At 37.3% G+C, this 19,976-nt stretch overlaps 1 protein-coding gene across 1 annotated transcript in view; it reads left to right on the top strand.

Annotated features, from left to right (window-relative positions):
- The window catches only part of LOC111150534 (dystrophin), a 2,087,545-nt gene that overhangs the window by 1,232,838 nt on the left and 834,731 nt on the right, over positions 1-19,976 (top strand). The window lies entirely within an intron of this gene.

Genomic DNA, 19,976 nt, shown 5'->3' with positions numbered 1-19,976 from the left:
GCCAGATAGCTGCAGAACCAAATGAGGCAGACACCCAGAGGGTAGCACAGGCATGATAAGGGAAAAGAACTGCAGTGAAAGGGGCTTAAACTATTGCTGGCAGGATTCCTACTAATGCCCTGAATATAGGACCACCTTCCTGTCCCGTCTCTGTGATGCCTAGCCTTTATACAGCTGCCCTTATTAAATTTCCCTTATTGTTTCACATGAAACCTTAAGATAATCCCTTCTTTCTGTCCATTCCAGCTAGCGCCAGTTAGCTCTGGGGTCCATGTTCCTGGTGAAAGAGAAGGGAAAGAGGCTGAGGCCAGAGGGTCCAATGGCAGGATATTGCAGTATTTCTGGGAATAGGCAATTGTATTTCAATTTGAAGAATGGGAATGGAAAGGAGAGATGATGATAGAAATGGAATATATGAGCCTTGGCAACTGATGAAATTTAAGGGGTAAGATGAAAGCCACAGATTTGGAATTGTAAATTTTCATCACCTAATTAAACACCCATGCCACAAAGAAAGAAAATGGTCTGAACCAATAAAAATAATAAAAGAAACTGCTTTAAATAATTCCAAGAGGGAGAATTTAATAGTGGCAGTGAGTTACATAGGTGATGGAAGACTTTAGAAGCCAAAAAGGTAGTAAAACAACCCAGAGATTAATAGCAGGAGGCCCATCCCATGTCCGTGTCCATGGCTGAGGATTTAAGCACCAGGTGATGTTCCTAGATTTTGCAAATGGAGGTCATGTAGAGGGAGTTAACATCAGGAGGGCCCTGCCTGGCAGGAGCTGCACAAAAAGGAGGAAGGTGTATCCTATAAGAAGCTAAGAAGCTGGAACACGAGGAGAGTTTAAGCCACTGCCAGAAAGTACCCTCCAGAGCAGGAAGAGGGAGAAAAACTCTGAATCTTCCCTTTTTCCCACCACTTAATTCCCTCACTAGCGCTTCACATTTGCCAGATGCATCCAGAAGTTAATTGGCAAATTAGTCTGGGAAACATAGTTTGTGGGAGGACATGAAATGGATCTTAAGGGATGTAGGTAATGACTGGTACAACATCTGAGCTGCACGAGGCAAGAGTGAAAAGTAGCAATAATACAGTTTTTGCCTAGAACACTTCATGCACAAAGATGCAAAAGGAAAAAAAAATAGTGTTTGCTCAATGAGCCATTCTGACTGGCCCTGGAGGTTTCTGTCCTATGAATAAGATTTTTGGAGCAAATAGATAATTTCAAATGTCACTGTTATGTAGTCATAATAAATTTGCCAAAAAGGGATTAATATTGACTTGATATGTCACAGTCATCAACTATTTGTTGTAAACCAATGATCTTCCATGTAAATGTCTGTGAAAATTGCCAGCATCATCAGAACTAATTGTGTAGATTAGGATAATAGATTCCCCCACTAACATTCAGAAATTTATGTCGAGCAAAGAGCGGCTGTGTAAGAGCGGTTGTGCTCTACTTCTGTTTCTTGGACTAAAAATCCAGTTAATTTTCTGGTATTGCCAGCAGGTAAAGAACCAAATTGGGTTTATGTAGTTGTTCATAAAACTGTCATTCACTGAGTACCTCCTGTAGGAGCAAGATATGGAAACTATAACCATGAATAAGAGAGTCCTTGTACTCCCAGGAACTCTTGGTGGGGGGATATACAAATAAGAAATTACTATAATACATTGCGATAATATGATGGTGGCAACCACTGAATGATAAAACCAGGAAGAGGCACCATGTCTGACTTGGAGGAATTAGAGATCATTTTCAAAGGTGTAGCATCTGAGTTAGAGTTAGATGCAGGACAAGGTGTATTTCTGGGAGGAAGGTATTTCAAGCCTAGGTGGTGGTTCTGCAGTGACCCAGAGAGCCTGAATGGTTGGGATGATTGCAAGTATTTCAGGTGTAGAGGAGACAGAAGAGATCAAAGTAAGTATAGGCCTAAATGACAAAGATTCAAAACAGTGGTATGCTGGTCAGTGTAGAACAACTGGGTCCTTGCTGTAAGGGTCTGATTTGTAGGTTTTGCCAAATTTTGTGGCACAAATTCTGCAACGTGGCCAATTTCAAGCTACCAGTGTGATGACCATTCATGCATTCATCTATCCATCCATCCATTCATTCATTGAAAAATATTTTGAGCCCCTATTGTCTGTTGAGCATGGTTCTAGTCTTTGGGAGTTCAGCATGGGGTAATAAATAGAAAAACCTTTTCTCCTCACTGGGCTAAAGAAAATATTTTTATGCCCATTTCACAGGAGACAGCTGGCTTCTGAAGATTAAATCACTTGGTTAAGCTCACATTATTAGTATGTGGAGGAATCAAAAGAAGAAATCAGCCTCCCAGTCCTAAATCCAGCAGATCATTTGTATTATATCATGCTACCCACACAGTGGAGCTGGATTTTTATCAAAGCATCTGTATTTTTATCTCCATGAAGTTGGATAAGTAAAATAAATTTCTGTGACCTTTCAAATAAATTTAGGTCTTTTTTCTTAGAAGCTTATCTGGTGTGAACTTTAAAATACTGCAATTAATAATGATTATAATAGCCTGGATCTCTGTAGCAACTTCTTTCCAAGAACTCCTAGGAGCTTCTAAATGTATTAAACTAAGTTCTTCAAGCTAATTAGTTATCCTCTGAGAGTAAGATAGATGTTTAAAGTTACATTAATTATATTAACACTTTGAGACCCATAGACTCATGTCTGGCTTTCTCCTGAAGAAAAATATCCCTTGCAGTTTTCTCTTGAGAATAATAAACTCCTTTTCACTGACTATGTAGTCAAGAAAAATAATTCAATCATGAAATAACTTTAAAACATTTATAATCTGGCATTTAAACATATGTATAGATTCCAGTGACTTTAAAACGTGTATTGCTTTTTTTGCTCTATGTCCCAGAAAAGAAAATTACAATGAAGTTATATGCTTTGAAAAAAGAAACTGACTATAATGGAAGTCCTTAAAAAGCCATAAATCTGGAAAACTACTTGTTTGCCAGGAGCCCCCCAATAGTAGTAGCCAAATATTTTGGCTAATTTGTCTTTCTTTTACCCGTAAGACACTTTTGACCCCGTCCATTTTTCCAGCTACATGCATTCTTGTTGATAATTCTTCCTTCCAATCATTATTGTCCACTTCCGCTGTTTCTGTCTGTATTTAGGAATTCATCCTCCTGATTATTGGGTTAGTTAGCTTCCCATTTCCACCTTACCAGTCTGACCACACTATTGTATTAACCTTCCTAAGATATAGATCAGGTTCATTATATCAGTTACCAACCTCAAAAATATCAATGGTTTTCCAATCCTCACAGACTCAAGTTCACCCACCTAGTCCAATTTTTACATTCTGGGTTCAAGCAAATTTTCCAACTTTGCCACTTCTAGTTCCTTAGGAGACTGTTCAGTTTCCTTCACTCTGCATCATGCCAGAAGTCCTCCTGCCTCTTCCCCACACAATCCATGATACCTGGACTTTCTTTTAATCCTCCCAAATCAGCCTCACCCCTCTATGAAATCTTGTGATTTTTCCTCCCTCCCACCTCTGATCTCCTATAGCCCTTACTTTTTACATATCACTTTTGGGACTTATCAACAGGTTAAAAAAAATTACACTTGGATTTCTTGTTCACACCAAAACTTTGAAGCCTATTCATCTTGTTTTACAACTACATTGTCAGGTTCTTTATGTCAGAGAGGACAAGAGATGGGAAGAGCAGAGTTTAAATTTGCTCAGAATGGATAAGTTCAAGCAAGTTATTTGACCCCTAGGCCTCCAGTGCCTCGTCTGTAAAAGAAGATACTACTACTTACCTTACAGAAGTGTTTGGACTAAATAAAGACGCACACAAGAAAAGTATTAATTGTGTTTGGCACATAGTAGATACTCAGGAAATCCTAGTCATTATTCTTTTTCTTTGAAGATCCATAGTTGTATATTCATATTGCTCTTTCTATCCTTTGTAAAATATGCCTCCTGTTTCAACTCTTGCCACCCACTCTCCTTTCCAATCACCTCTAGTTGGAGGGGAATACCTTTGAGCAGAGAACTCGGTTCACTTCTCAGAGGTACAAGCTGCCCTGCTTACTCAAGGTGTGCCTTTGCTCACAGTTACATCTGAGTCTGCCATGTCCCTATGCTTTCAAATGGGCAGGAGCAAATGTCATAAGCAACAGTCACAGCCTAGCTCCAGTTGTCATATGCAGTGATAATTTTGTATTTGCTTTTGGGGAATGCTATCTTTTTTTTAAAGAATTTTTTAAGATTTATTTATTTATTTATTTGACAGACAGATCACAAGCAGGCAGAGAGGCAGGCAGAGAGAGAGAGGAGGAAGCAGGCTTCCAGCTGAGCAGAGAGCCCAATGTGGGGCTCAATCTCAGGACCTGGGATCGTGACCTGAGCCGAAGGCAGAGGCTTTAACCCACTGAGCCACCCAGGCGCCCCTGGTGAATGCTATCTTACATCTGTGTCCATACCTCCCCATTCTATGAGAAAACATGTATAAGAAAAATTATTCAATAGTCTCAGTATTTTAGTGAACAGAGACTCCATATTTATCACTCAAGCAGATTAAAGACTTTTAGACAAATATTGCAGGATTTAGTTGTTGTTTTTAAAATGTGAGGTTCACACGGTTAAAACTTCAAGAACAAACTTCTTGCCATCTATAATGGGTAACCAGTCAGTCACTGGGAAATGGATCATCGTCTTAGAAAGCTCTTTTCACCCCATCTATTGTACTCTCATGTTTTCTCCCTGAAATCTTCACCATTAGTCAATCTTTGGATATTCACTAGCTTTTGTTGGCACCCATGGCTAAACATATGCTTCGGTCACAAATGGATACTGAAAACAAACTTTTTAAGTACTTCGCAACTTAGGATAACAACTGTACTCCTTGTGTTCCTTTCCTAGGGCTGCTGTAACAAATTGCCACAAACTTGATTCCTTAACAGAAATTTATTATCTCATAATTCTGGAGACTATTAGTCTAAGATCAAGGTCTTCAGGCCCTCTGAAGTCTCTAGTAAAAAATCTTCCTTTGCCTTCTCCATATTCTAGTGGCTCCTGGCATTCCTTGGCTTGTGGCTATATAACTCCAATATCTGCCTTCCTCTTTCATGTGGGTATTTTCCTTGTATGTCTCCCTCTATCTTATAAGGACACCAGTCAATGGATGTAGAGGGCACCCTAAACCCAGGATGATTTCACCTATAAAACCTTAACTAATTATATCTGTGAAGACCCTATTTACAAATAAGGTAATATTCTGAGGTTTTAGGTAGATGTGAATGCTGGAAAAAAATTATTCAACCCACTACACTCTCCTTGACAATTCTGAAGAATGTAGTAATAAAGGCATCTGATAAATTAATGTAGGGAGAATTCCCACTTATGCAATACTAAAAAGTTTTACCACATGCGCTTAAACAGAAGGCCCTATAAAACAAATGTCTGCTTGATTAAAACTACAAATCCAACATTTGTTTTTCTGTTGATTATTATTTTTAGACTTAGGACTATTTTATGTAAAATAGGTTGCATAACTGAAGCTAAATATCTCTTCATTTCCCAAGTATTTATTTTATTTTTTATCTCCATGCTACTTAATACATATTTGAGGGGAAATCATTTAGACTAAAATTCATCTTGGCAGTAGCATCCCCATGGCTTCAGGAAATAACCATAGGAAGAAAACCCTCTTAGAGAAATCGCCCCACTCACAAAATATTGTGGAGTGGATTCTGGATAGATATATTTGTTAGGAGATGACAGAGAGGGAGAGATGCTATTATACAGATATGGTAGAGTATCAAGCTGACTTTAAAGTAAGATCTTTCAGAAGTTGCCTTACTATCTCTGGAAAGCTTGTCCAGGACTCATATATTTATGTTAAAATTGAACCACCTTTGCTTCCTTCCCCAAAGTCAAGGGTTATTAGAAGATTTAAGTAATCAAAATCTTGAGAATGTGTGTGAGTGTGGCACATTCACTACTTCATCAAAATAGAGAATACCATGGTTGTTAGGGAATTGACTGGAGCACCATGTACATGAGTGTTTAAGACCATTTAATGATGATATTCCATATTACCAAGTAAAATGGAGAAATGAGTGACAAAATATGACAATGATTTTGGACATCAAATATTGTTCTACAAAAATGCCATTTCTGCTTCAGAGCAATGACGCTTGATACTGTAAAAAAAATGAAAGGGGAAAATACTCCTAATCTCTAAACTTTATCCAGTTCTTTCATCGGTCCTACTCCTCTCCATGACCAGCCAATGAGCAGTACCCAATAGTTAGAGACTGTTTCCTTGAATAAGTAGTATCAATGTCTCTTCACATTTCCAGACAAAAAGAGCAGTGCTAAATCCTAGCCTGTTTAATTCTCAATCCTCATTATCCTAATAACACATCCACCCCAAGAAAGAATTCATCAAGACCAGAGGGGGAATACATAACATTTTTTGTATAGTACAGTATTTAAAATGAAACTGCTTTTGGCCTGTGTGGTCTCAGTGGGTGTAAGGCGAAATTGAGGATGCTTGCTCATCTCATACCGAGTTTAATAAAGGGTGTCCTATAAAAAGCTAATTTCTTGCTGCTAAATTGCTTTTTAAGTAATGCTTGCTGTTGCAAGAGACCCTTTCATAGCACTGACTCTGGGAGCCATGTTTGAAAGGCTTGATGTGCCTTGTGAGATAAGGTAGGATCCAGGTGGAATTCTTCTCCTTATGGGATGACAATGTATATAACTAATATTGTCCTTTGAGACTAGTTTGCATGCAGTTGCTGGTATGGCACTGCTCAGCAGCCTGCTGCAGATAAGAATGAGTGATGATGCCCTAGATTTTAATGGAACTTTTTGAGTGCATGCAGCAGTGGGGTGCAGTCTTCAGCAAAGAAAAACGAGCTGACTTGCAGGCATGAGAGGTCATCAAGAAAGATAAAGAAATAGGACATCCACTCTAGGCTAGGCAAGGCTTTTTAGAGGATATTATGGAAATGAGCAAGAACCAATTTAATTTTTATAATGCCACTCCATTTAACTTTTTTTTTTCCATTTAACTTTAAAATACAAGGTCAAGGTACGGTATTTTCCATAATGATTAAAGATTTGGAACACTCTGTTGAACCCTACTGTATTTGTTTGGCACAAAAGGAATGTGACAAGGAATAAAACTGGGATCAGAAAACAGAAATATGGTTTGTCAACTGTGCAACACAGGTTTAAAATGAAAAGGAAAAAAAATTCTGATGGACACACATTCATCTTTAAGCTGACAAAGGGATTTCTTTTCCTAAGGTTCTGTTCTTTAAAGTTAGCTTGGTCCCAGGATGTGAAATAGCTCTTTTTATGAAAAAAAAAAAATGCATGAATGAGATCAATTGAGAATCACATATCCATGGATCAAATAGTAGAGTCCTTCTTCTGGCTGAAAGTTCCTTTTCACCCATTGTCTGGTAAACTCATCATCATTAAATATACTGAGAAATATACAGATAATTTAAAATGATTATAGTTTGCATCTTATTGGTTTTGTCACAGTTTCATATCACTAATCATCAAATTGGAATATCTCTGATTTGTATGGTTAATACTCTTTAGGAATAACAACAAAATCACTTTAAACATAGATATTTCTTTATAGTATTTCTGGATGTGAAGGAGGGGTAAACTGTGGTAAAATGCAAAGGATTTTGATACTCTATTTTGAAAGATTTAGTGTGGTTATAGGAATTTTATTCACTATATTAAAGAGTGGGGGGAAACCCACTAAGAAACTGAAGATGATGAGAAAGAACTGAAGTGACCTAAATACAGGAATATAAACATGTAAGATACAAATAAATGTGAAGACAACTGAATTCAATTTTTTATCCTCACAAAAGGGTTTAGATCAATGAAAAATTGTTGAGGTAAACAAGATAGTCTCATTCTGTTTCTTCCTGTCTAAGATTCTCCATTGTTCATTCAACAGTTACTTACCAACTTATTAAAAGCACTCAAGCAAAATCTTGATTAGAAACTAGGAAGATCCTGCAGAAACCATATCTAGAATAGTAAAAGTAAAGTTTTGCTTTGAAGAGCCCCTATTTTCCAGCACCGTCCATTATAACATTAAAGTACTTGGCAAAAATCCCGATTCTGTGGGTATATCGACCTGGAGTCCTCAAATGGTTGAAAAACTTTGATTCAGCAGTTTTATGTAGTCATATGACAAACAGTAGCTTGAGAGATGATGGAGACATTGGGTGTCCTATAGTTCAACGACTTCAGTTCATGTCTTCAATTCAGCTATCTGGTTGAAGATACACAATCACAGAGCTAAATCAGGTACCTCTTGGGATTAGAGTTTTTGTTTATTCGTGACCTTGTTTTGGATTTAAAAACAATGTTGTACACAACTGGTGAATCCTTGAATACTACATCGAAAACTAATGATGTATTATATGTTGGCTAATTGAATTTAAATTAAAAAAGAAACAGTGCCTGTTTGCTAAGTTAAATTGAAAATTTGCTTTCCCTGGGGGGACAAAAAACAACAACAACTACAAAAATAGACTTAGCTCCCAAACTATGGGTCACAACTAGCTAAATAAATAATTTCTGTAAAAATAGTCTAACACATGGTATAGAGCCAGAAAGGCTGGATGCAAAGGAGGATGAAAATTGCCTTAGGGGCTTATTGTACATATGGAGAAGGCTGACTGAATGAACCAATTTCAAGAGAGCAAACCTTAATAGTAAGAATAATACTAATAGTGAAGCTTTCACTTATTAACAGCTCATTATGGACTTAGTGACTAGGTGCTTTATATCTGCTTTCTCATTCCATCGACAGTTTAAATCACCTACAGGACAGATCATCTCTTCAATGAAAGGTCAATGAATGGAAGGCAAGTGCCTGGGCAAACTAAATTTAGATGTATTCTATCCACCATGTGGATTGTTAATATCTACGGGACTAGGGCTCAGTACATCATGGAAGACAGAACTATCATCCCCATTCTAAAAACAAAAAACGAAATCACAGAGGCCCCAGAGATACCTGTGCTGCTAGTAGACTGGAATGTGGGAGAAAAGGACACACACTTTCATCATGGATTTAATGAACTGAAACTTTTTTTTTTTAATTTTAAGACTGGGAAGTTTAACTAACTTGAGACTGTTTACTACTACTTAGATGATATGTTGTTATCTGCTATAACCTTGATGAGGGAAAATCTGTGGGTGATCATGAAGAGCTCCACTCTTTTGGGAGGAGATTCAAATCCCTCACTGCCCTTTTATGAGTTTACTCAGTACTCACCAAGAAACGTAGATGTGGTTGTTTTTGCAGACCCTTCTAAGGATAATTTATTCTACTGAGCAGAGACATACCTTTTAGTGCATAAGTTGTTCCCTTTGCACCCTTTGTGATAAACATCACTGTAGAGAATGAACACAAAGTTATGACATTGAATTAAAAGACACCAGAGAGACAACAGTGATCCACATTTATTAACGTGAATAGACAATGTAAACAGATGTGCTTTGCCTTCTGCACTGGAGATTAACAGGCAGGGTCAGGCTTTGGACATCATGGTGGGCAGGAGGTTTTTCAAGTGGAAATCCCCAGTCAAGTTGTTGGGGCACCAAAAAAGAACAGCTTGCAGAAATCTCTTTCCTTGTACATGTCAAACTGCTTGCCACTTTCTCTCACAGGGTTTAGTTTCCAGGGAATGAGATGAAGAAATCATGATCCCAATTCTTAACTGACCCTCAGAATTTCTTAGAATAGTAGATACATGACACTCTTCACTTTTGTGCACTGTGGAAATGGGAATTAACCACATAATATTTCTCAAGCCAGTGTTACAGATTCATATAACAGTGAAACGATGCCAGACTAGTATAGCTATGTGTTTATGCTTCCCAAATAAATACTTAATAAATAGTGGATTACATCAACAGAATTGGTTTTTTTCCCTCTGATGATTTCAAAAATAACATCCAAGACAAGCTTATTAAAATTAACACTGTTCTTTCTGAACCTTTTTTGCACCAGGAGGAACAGATGGCAAAATGAAAAATGATTTCATTTTTTGAAGAAAAAATCAGTGGGGTGGGGGTAAGAATGGCACCTGCCCCCTGAGACCTGCTAGTGTCTTTCCTGAGCAGTATGGTAACCCATGACGATTTTAGAAATCTGGATCCCTAAGTGGCTTGACGTCCCGAGACAAACCTGATGCTTTGTGCTGTGATTTTCCAGTGTATCTGACTGTTGTTTTTTCAACAGTATTCTCTGGCCTGCTCACTCCAAAACTCAAGGACCAAACTTGAAAATGCAAATAAAATCACTTTTTCCCCTTTTCCATTTTGTTTTGTTTTATAGAAGTATAACCCCTATGCAATATAACTTATGCTTTTTAAGTGTATACTTCAAGTTTTAAGATTTTATTTATTTATTTGACAGAGAGAGATCACAAGTAGGCAGAGAGGCAGGCAGAGAGAGAGAGGAAGCAGGCTCCCTGCTGAGCAGAGAGCCCATGCGGGGCTCGATCCCAGGACCCTGGAATCACGACCTGAGCTGAAGGCAGAGGCTTTAACCCACTGAGCCACCCAGGCCCCCCCCGCCCTTTTTTTAAGATTTTATTTATTTATTTGACAGAGAGAGATCACAAGTAGGCAGAGAGGCAGGCAGAGAGAGAGAGAGGAAAAGTGTATACTTCAAGTTTTAACAAACATTTTTTTTAAAGATTTTATTTATTTGACAGAGATCACAAGTAGGCAGAGAGACAGGCAGAGAGAGAGAGAAGAGGAAGCAGGCTCCCTGCTGAGCAAAAAGCCCAATGCGGGGCTCCATCCCAGGACGCTGGGATCATGTCCTGAGCCAAAGACAGAGGCTTTAACCCACTGAGCCACCCAGGTGCCCCTAACAAACATTTTTTTAAAGATTTTATTTATTTGAGACAGAGAAAAGAGAGCAAATGAACTGGGGGCAGGGGGAGGGGGTGGGGGGGAGGCCAAGGAAGAAGGAGAAGCAGAGGCAGGACTCAAGGCCGGGCTCAGTCCCAGGACTGTGAGATCATGACCCGAGCAGAAGGCGGATGCTTAACCAACTGAGCCACCCAAAGACAAGACAGAGAATATTTTTTTTATCGTTTCAAAAAGTCTCCCCATACCTCCACTACAATCAGTCTCTTTTCCACCCAGCCCCTGGCTAAAAACATATAAAAGCATAGTGTATGTGTGTGTGTGATGGTTATCAGTGAAAATAATATCTTTTGATTGCCTCCCTATTTATAAATATGTTCATGTCCCAGTCTGGATATAATGCAGCCCCTATAGCCCCTGCCCTCAACAGATAAACTAGTGGTTGAGACCGATAAATGGGCAGTGTCACACCAGCTCTGACAGAACATTCTGCAAAGTTAGAAATGCTCTTTAATGCAGCTGTTGAGCACTCAAAATGTGCCTAGTGGGAATTAAGAACTGAATGTTTAACTTTATTTAATTTTAATTAATTTGAATTTATATAGCCACATGTGGCTAGTGGCTGATCTCTTGGAAAGTACAGTTTTTATCCAGTGGGATAATTTGATGTTATAAAGCAGGAATTTAGCCAAGGGCTAAATTTTTAACATCATCGGGGTTATTAGTGTTACCTTATATAGGGTAACCTTATAATAGAAAAAAAAATTTTCTTTAAATAGTCAAAGACCTGTGAAAGCATTCTTAGGGGAATACACACTGACTGTTAAACTCAAAATATGTAAGAAATGGCCTTTAAGAGTAATCCCTGAGAATTTCCTTTGAGTTTCTCATGCCTACTTTATACATAAATGTCTAATTTTAGGTGGAAACTTATAGATTGCTGTTTTATGTGATTTAGCATTTCATATAGCTCAACCTATTCTGACCTAGAATAAGTAGAATTCCTCTAAGTTATCAGAATAATTTTTGCCTTCATGGCATAGAAGGCACTTACAGTGTTACAAATATTCACTCTTGTAACGGGTGTGAAGTATGGTGTAACTCAGGCTCTCGTAGTCTACCAATCATGTATACAAAAGCTATTCTTAAATCTGTTTCTAATTGGGCATGGGTTTTTCAAGATACACAGTTGGAAGTTGTGTCCTGGTTATCTGTTCAAAGAGGTTTTGATCACCTGATCATTATGAGGTCCCATAATATGAAGATACCTTTAACCCATCAAGTATTTCTCTTAAAATTATGATTTTTTTTCCTGAGGGGAAAAATTTTACAGTTCCAGATTTTGAATACCCATTATCATTATAATCATGGTGAGAATTTGCAACAAACAGGAAAGTGTTCTAGGAAGGAACCAATTGAAAAGGAACTTAGTTCTGAGTAAAATTCCAGTTTAGGCAGTGTTGCAATCGAAACCATCATTGTAATTTGCCCCATGTGATCCGTAAGATACTTCAGAGCCACTTTTTATCCATTAGAAACCCATTCCACTTATTGGCCCATTTATTCTCACAGTATAATATGGAAACACTAGTGGAGCTCAAGAAATAACTGGCTGTAGAGATTTGCCTCTGCAAATTCCTTCTTTTCCTGGACATAACAAAAAGGATTGTGTTAAGATTATGTAGTTAGTCCCTAGACTTACTCTAGAAAAAAAGAGCTAACAGTAAGGTCATTGTTCTTTCGTGTTCTTACTTTTTATAAGTGACCATTTACAACACAATAATTTGGACACTTTTCCTCTTACATTTCTATTTTGAAGCTAATGGCCATTCAGTGAATATGAGTAGCTATACTCAAAAGGGTAAATCCACATTCAAATGGTATTATTTTCTCTTTGCAATATTTTATACTTAAATTACATGAAAACATTAAGTGGTATTGGGGCACCTGGGTGGCTCAGTCAGTTAAGTCTCTGCCTTCAGCTCAGTTCCTGATCTCAGGGTCCTAGAATTGAGCCCTGCCTGTGACTCCTTGCTCAGTGTGGAGTCTGCCTCTCTCTCTCTCCCCCACCCCTGCCCCAGCTGCCCCTCCTCCTCCCCCTTCCCCCAGTACTCATGCTCATACATACTCTCTCAAATAAATAAAATCTTTAAAAAAATTAGGTGATACTGATATTAATTTTAGTCAGGATTAATTTCTCAGGGAAAAGTCCCTTCTCATCAGTTTGTTGAATACAGGTAAACAAATACATTTAAGAGATTGTCCATTTGTTTAATGACATTGTAAATTCCAAAAGATTCAATGCTAAATCTGAGAATAACTAAAGGAGCAAGTATGGAATCAGCGATTACTACTAGAGTCAGCCTGGAAAGATAAATATTAAAGCTTCTTGTGGTTGGGCTGTTGATTCTTTGCTTGTGCTTCTCAGAATAGACTTGATTTTTTTAAACATATATTGATAATCATCAGAATCAACTCTTTGTTTTAAGACAGGAAATGTTTACCAGCAATTCCTCCATGAGCAAAGCAAGGAGATAAATTGAGCATGTCTCAAATGTAGACATAATGTCAAAATGTACAAAAAATGTCTTTGAGGGAGAACCTTTGTCCTTATACTCCTCTTCTGTCAGTGTGGCGTGACTATGTGGAAAGACAAACAATTCTGTTTACTAAATGCTTGGTTTTTTTTAAAATAAAAGGAGATTTTACAGTTTATGCATTGTAGACTTTAGAAGTGCTCTTTCATGCCTTTGAGTTTGCCAGTGAAAGTTTTATGAAGGCAGAACTTTTTATCTATTTGAATGAAATTGTAAGCCTTCTGTGAATTCTTTTATTAATTTTATTCTGGAGAAAATCTGACCAGGTTAAGGAAATCAGGTCAGGTTAAGACATGATCCCAGCGGGGAAAGCTCAAGTACAGAGTGTGATTTAAAATAGGAAAAAGATACTGAGTTGCTTTTTTTAAAAAATCAGCCTTTTTCTTTTTAACTATCATGCAATACTGTCTTCATATCTTTTACATGCCATCAAAATGTGTTTACAGGTACGCATTTAATTAATTTCCTTATGATGATATTAAAATTAACTTCATCTGTCATGCTGAGATAAAAGTACATAGTCTTATTTTGGTAACAGTTAAGTCTATGTAAATATGCCCTCACATATTGATAATGCTCACCATTTATTGTGAATGTAAAGCAATGAAAATATTGTTTGTTCTATGAAGGAAGTACCAGGTTTTAATTAAAATTTGTGTTTGTATAATGCTAGAGCATCTGGAATTTTTCAAGAAACAGATACTGTGTTTTTAAGTGCTGGGGTACTTGAAATTGATGGAGGGTGGAGAATAATGGCTAATTTAGCTAGTTTCTGCCTCTTTGTTTTGATGTGTTAAAATGTAATTTTTGGCACAGACTGAATAGACTGAATAGACTACATAAACCCTGCACGTTCGCATTGTGGTGCTGGGCTTACTCTCATCCTCTCACTGTCCACTGCCTTCTCATGGATACAGTGAGAACATTAATTAGATGAATTCCATAAAGTGCTTTAAGCTCTTTGGAGAAAGATAGTCTCTGAATAATTATTCTTAACTCCCATATGCTCTTATGATATAAACTATTCTGCCAAGAAATCCTTTTTAGGGATTATCGCTTAAAATGAAATTTTCATTATTAAAAGCAGGAAGAATATACATCCACTGACAGACTAAAATATGTTTTAGGCAACTGCTTTTAAACAGGCAGAAATCTTGAACTATGGAGACATCCATGCCCAAAAATACAAAGCAATACTAAAAATTGGTGTTAACTTTAGAATATTAATCATTGCATTAGGTTGTGATTTTTTAAAAAAGCACGTGCCTTTTAAAATAGGTACACATATCTTTATTCCAGAGATGTATAAATTTAGGCATAAGAAAGTACAAAGAGAACTATTTCATGGCTCTCAAAGTATACTTAATTCATTCAATGGATAGCAAGTAGTTCTCAAACTATGCTACATGTTAGGAATCACCTAGGAAGCATTAAAAAAAAGTATACCTAGAACCCATTGGAGAAATTCTGATTTAATTTGTTGGGATGGGTCCTGGGAATCAGAATTTTTTAAGTTTTCTTATAGTGAGTCTAGTGTGCAGCATAGGTTGACCTAAGTTAAACCCAAGAGCAAAAAGGAACTAACAATCACCTGATCTAATACCTAGATTTTATAGTTGAGAACTCTAAGACCCAGGAAGGCAAACTGACCAGTTCAAGAATGAAGATAAAATTATACAAGATCTGGTATAAAGGATGGCTTGTTGATTACAGCCACTGCAGGCAACAGAATGATCTTCAGGGTTCATGGAACGCAGGCACCTCTTCACAGCAGTTCCTGACTGAGATTCTTATAATTGGGTCACCATGAGAGCAGAAAAGGATTAGTTGAAAAGAACTGAATCCACACTGCGGAATGGAAGATAAACAGTTTATAAGTTACAAATGATGAATATCCATGGAAATGTACTACCCTTCCCTTTTCCCTTGGTATAGATGACATCAATTTATTGACGTAGTTAGGGTCTGTTGTTTCTTGGTGTTGATGCTGGTTGGGAGACCGTTCCTCATTTATTATCCTGTCCCATTATCTATATTCATTTATACACTGACTCACTAATTCAGACTTTTATGGTTTCGGGTCTGCTACATGATAGAACTGTATTTGGTACTAAGGATACTGCAGCGAACAAGCCCTAAGTTTTAAGGAAGCAAGCCTTCTGATTACTGTCTTTCATTGCAGCTGATACAAAACAGAAGGCCCATTTATTTTCTTTGTTAGCAACTGCTTAAAATCAAGTGCTGAAAATAAGGAATTTTGATTCAACTACAGAAATTTCTGCAACTCTGTTTCCATTGACCTTGCTGGTTTTGTTCCTAATTTGCAATATACAAATGTACACAACTTAGAGCTTAGGAAAGCTGTGTTTTGCCTTTTGAATGGTGTTTGGAGTTCTATAATCTCCCATAAAGTTTGGCGATGATCGCTAAATAAGAAATGTTTGAGAACTACACTGTTTCTAGAAGAGTATCCCACATTCTCTATAGTTGTTTTCCCTATGGATGTTTCCTGATAGAGATTTTTTTCTTTCCTTTTTTTTTTTAAATTTTAAGTAGGCTTCACACCCAGTGTGGGGCTTGAACTCATGACCCTGTGATCAAGAGTTGCATGCTCTACCGACTGAGCCAGCCAGGCACCCTGTCCTGATAGTGATTTTAATTACTGGAGTAGAAAGATGTCCAGGAGCCTACCTATAGAAGCGCTGGTATTTCCAACATTCACACTCACTCCATGTTGATTACATTGAGCACTCTTGACAAGATTCTATTTCACATTATTTCCCTTTTTCCAGTTCTTTTTATACCGTCACTGTGTTCTTTGGCAGTCATAAAACCGTGGTCAATTCAGTTTTGTTAAGGAGCTCAGCAGTACTGTTTGCAAATATTTTAATTTGATTTGAAGCTCTTTTTTTCTCCTGCCTATGTTTTTCAGTTTCTCAGCAGGGAAAATGTAGACCAGAGAAGAAATAGTACTCAAATACCATGTGTACTTCTGTGGGTGCTGTTAGTGGTATGGGGAGAAATAGAAAAGAGTTGCATAGGTGCACTTAAAAGTAAATGAGGTCTTTAGATTCACTGTGTATGATGCTTTTTCTATGAAAGTTAGTTAACACGTAAGTGTGAAGTCATACTATATCAGTTTGGTTGTAACCTTTAGCTGATGTGAACTGTGTTGTGAGATGCACAAAAAAAGAAAACTCATTTTTCTTAATTACCATCAATTAACATTTCCTGAGTGAGAACCCATGAGAGAAACTTACTTTGCTCTTAAATGGAGCTGGTTATTTGCATTATTTTCCTTCCTTTGCTCCTCCTCCTCTGCCTCTTTTCCTGCCTTCCAGTCAACATGGAAAAATAGATACAGAAATTTCAGGTTAGCCAGTGGTGAGTTTTAGTGTAAAATCTCCAAAGATGTGCTAGAAATTATCCACAGAATGCATAACTTTTCAATTTCTGTTTGCATTTTATGTGATTTTTTTAAATTAGAAAACTAGATTTTTTTTTGTTACCAAAAAACTTGGAAAAAATGGGAAAAGGTACCAAAGGAAAAAAAATAGCCATCATCCCACAAAATTATTGACATTTTTGTGGAGTTCTTTCTTGTTTCTAATGTATTTGTTACACTAAGGTGTCTCTCCAGCTATTACAGTATTCACAGGCAGTTTTCAAACATTCCTACTCCTTTTTCACCCTGTGGACTTACTTTACTACTCTTGCCCCTCTGCCACAAGTGCATAAACAAGTATTTCAATTAATAAAAACTAATTTAGTAACTTTCACATACACCATGGAGCTTCAAGAATGTCACCCTCTCCCCAGAGTCACAAATGACTTGAGAAGCATTTTAAGGAAAGATTCCAATAGTATTGCCCACATTGTTCACAACTTCTCACCTCATCAAAGAACTCTTTGGAGTTTGGAAGAGATGCCCAGAACCCCTTTAAATTCCTTACCTTCTCTTGAGTTCACTTTGAGAACCAGGTACAAGTAAATTTCCTGACTTGGTCTTTTGAACCTGGGAGAGCAGTGCCCTTGAGATTTTGTGGACACAGGATGACAACAAAGAGATCATCCGAGCGAAATTTGCGTCCCTGCATGTGTGTCATTAATCTGCAGCAGTGGGGTCAGATACAGAAGTGCCCACTCCTGTGTACCTCAAAACACGACGGTTTTCTGAGTACTAATGATGCTCCAGTGTTGTTGTGCAAATGACTTCTGAGCGACTTCTGGTCCATTTTTCTCCAGTTAGTCTGTGTCGATGGGAATCCCAGTCTCTGGGGGAGCAGCCCCATACCTTGTCAGGTGCTGAGCCCACAGAAGGTTAATGAGAAGAGAAGGCTTCTTACCAGACTGTTCTCCAGATGATACATGCTATTATTAGTTTTGGCTCCTTTGGAAGATTTTTCTCAACTGTAATACCAACTTAAGTTTGTTTTATTGATGTCAGGAGATTTTAATGGAGAAGTAAAATACTTCAGAGAAAAGGAACAGCATTCATGGGAATTTTACGTACCTTACTTTGGTAACTTTAGCTCACCTGGTAGACATTTTACTTCTTGTGTTGTCAACTGAATTTTTATGGTGAGACAAAAATGGAGGCACTTTAATTGTCTTCCTTATCCAGTGCCGCAAAATCTCCCAAGAGACATCATGGGCAAGTGGATAAAATCTGAGATTAAAAGGGGCCAGTTTTGCTATGGATCTAAAAGTTGTCGCTTTAAGTGTATAAAATTCCTCAGCTTTCTACTGTAGTTTATGGGGTCTCCTGGTGGGAATAGCAGGGTTTTAGCCAAAATTATTATGCCATCAAGTTGGGTCTCTAGTGCATCCTGAAGATTTTTGCATTATTTACAGAGGCCAGGCTATCATTTTAAATCCTGTTGCTTTGATGCCTGTTATCATTCTTGACAAACTCTTCTAGCCTGTGGTCTGTTTTCCTCTGTTTGCTTCCATTTATTCTCCCGAACAACCAGCTGAGCAAAGATTTACATAGCTTTTGTTTAAACAAACCCTGTACAGTGCACTCTTCAGCCAATATCACAAACACTTGCGAGACACAGTTACATTTTCCTATTTTGGTCCCATATTCTGTTTACTGGCTGTAATTTTTTTGTGCCCACACGCCTGTCTTTGTGAAGCCTCTTATAGACTCAAATGAAAAACCAGAAACCATGGCTACTCAGAACTCATTAATAATGAGATTTTTAGCTACTGTTTCTGATTGTAAATTCTTCATTTCACATAATAAAGTCTCAAAAGACCACAGAGCATTTAGCCTCGCTTATCTCTCTGTTGCAGATGATGGTTCCTAGTCTTACCCAATCCCAGTGCAGTTTGCTTGGCATCCAGGAGTCGATTTTGTTTCCGTCTGACATTAGCGTCTTAAAGAGATGGGAGATTGACAAGCAACAGTGTTCTTAATAGAAAAGTAATCAAGGTTTAGAGCCTGTGTGTTATGAAATGCGAGCATCTGAAAACGCCAAAGGGTTGGTTACCAGTGACCCAAGCACCTATTTAAGATTCTCCTCCATGATAAGGGAACTAAAGTGATTAACATACTGATAAGACTTTTCTAAAATAATGTAATTATTTCAAAATTATTCTTTCAAATCTTAATTACAATCTTTTACTTTTCCCAGGGTCTTCTTTCTACCTCTGTAACACATTTAATTACCTATATTCCCCAACCTGTGCCATATTAAATTTTTTATGGAAATTTTATAGGGTAATTTATTGGAAGGATGGCCTTGAGTGCCATTATGTTCAATGAAAGCCCTATTTTGACAAAGGGATTGCTAAATTATATTGAAATCTTTTTAATCCTCCCTGCTTCTACTTAGATGTAAATGCAAATCTGTTCTCCACATTTGTGATTGAATTGAACTTGAGAAGTACTGCCATATTGATTCCTTCTGCAAATAAAATATAATTAGATTCCCCTAAACTTTCTACATTCTCCCAAGAGATTGGCTGGTTTTATATTGTAGACTTCTGGTGAACATGAAGGACAGTGCCTGATAAGATTTCTTTTTATATCAGTAAAGAATTTTAATTTATTTCTAGTATCATTCGCATTTCTAGTATCATTCGCATTTATACTCACCTTCTCTGCCTGACTAAAGTATAAGATCAATGAAAAGGAGGGGGGAAAGGCATAGTGATATCTTATAATCGTTCTACTATCTTAGTAGATTCTACTTACGATTCTACTAATCGTATCTACTATCTTAATGTTATAAATTTTTTATGGCTCTACATTGAAGACTAGGTGCTCGAGTATGAATCCTTTTCCAATTCTCTTATTGGAGTACTTTTATTAATCACCAATATCTGATGAAAATCTACCAGAATCTTAAATATGAAAGGAATTTCCAAGAAAACTATGATGCATGTAACAAAAATTTTCTCAAGGTGGGAGTATATTTCTTGTGGTTGTTTCCTAAAAAT

The sequence above is a fragment of the Enhydra lutris genome, unplaced genomic scaffold (assembly GCF_002288905.1).
Source record: "Enhydra lutris kenyoni isolate GAN:26980312 unplaced genomic scaffold, ASM228890v2 scaffoldscaffold23, whole genome shotgun sequence".
Classification (NCBI taxonomy): domain Eukaryota; kingdom Metazoa; phylum Chordata; class Mammalia; order Carnivora; family Mustelidae; genus Enhydra; species Enhydra lutris.
This window is presented reverse-complemented; position numbering and strand designations above follow the sequence as displayed.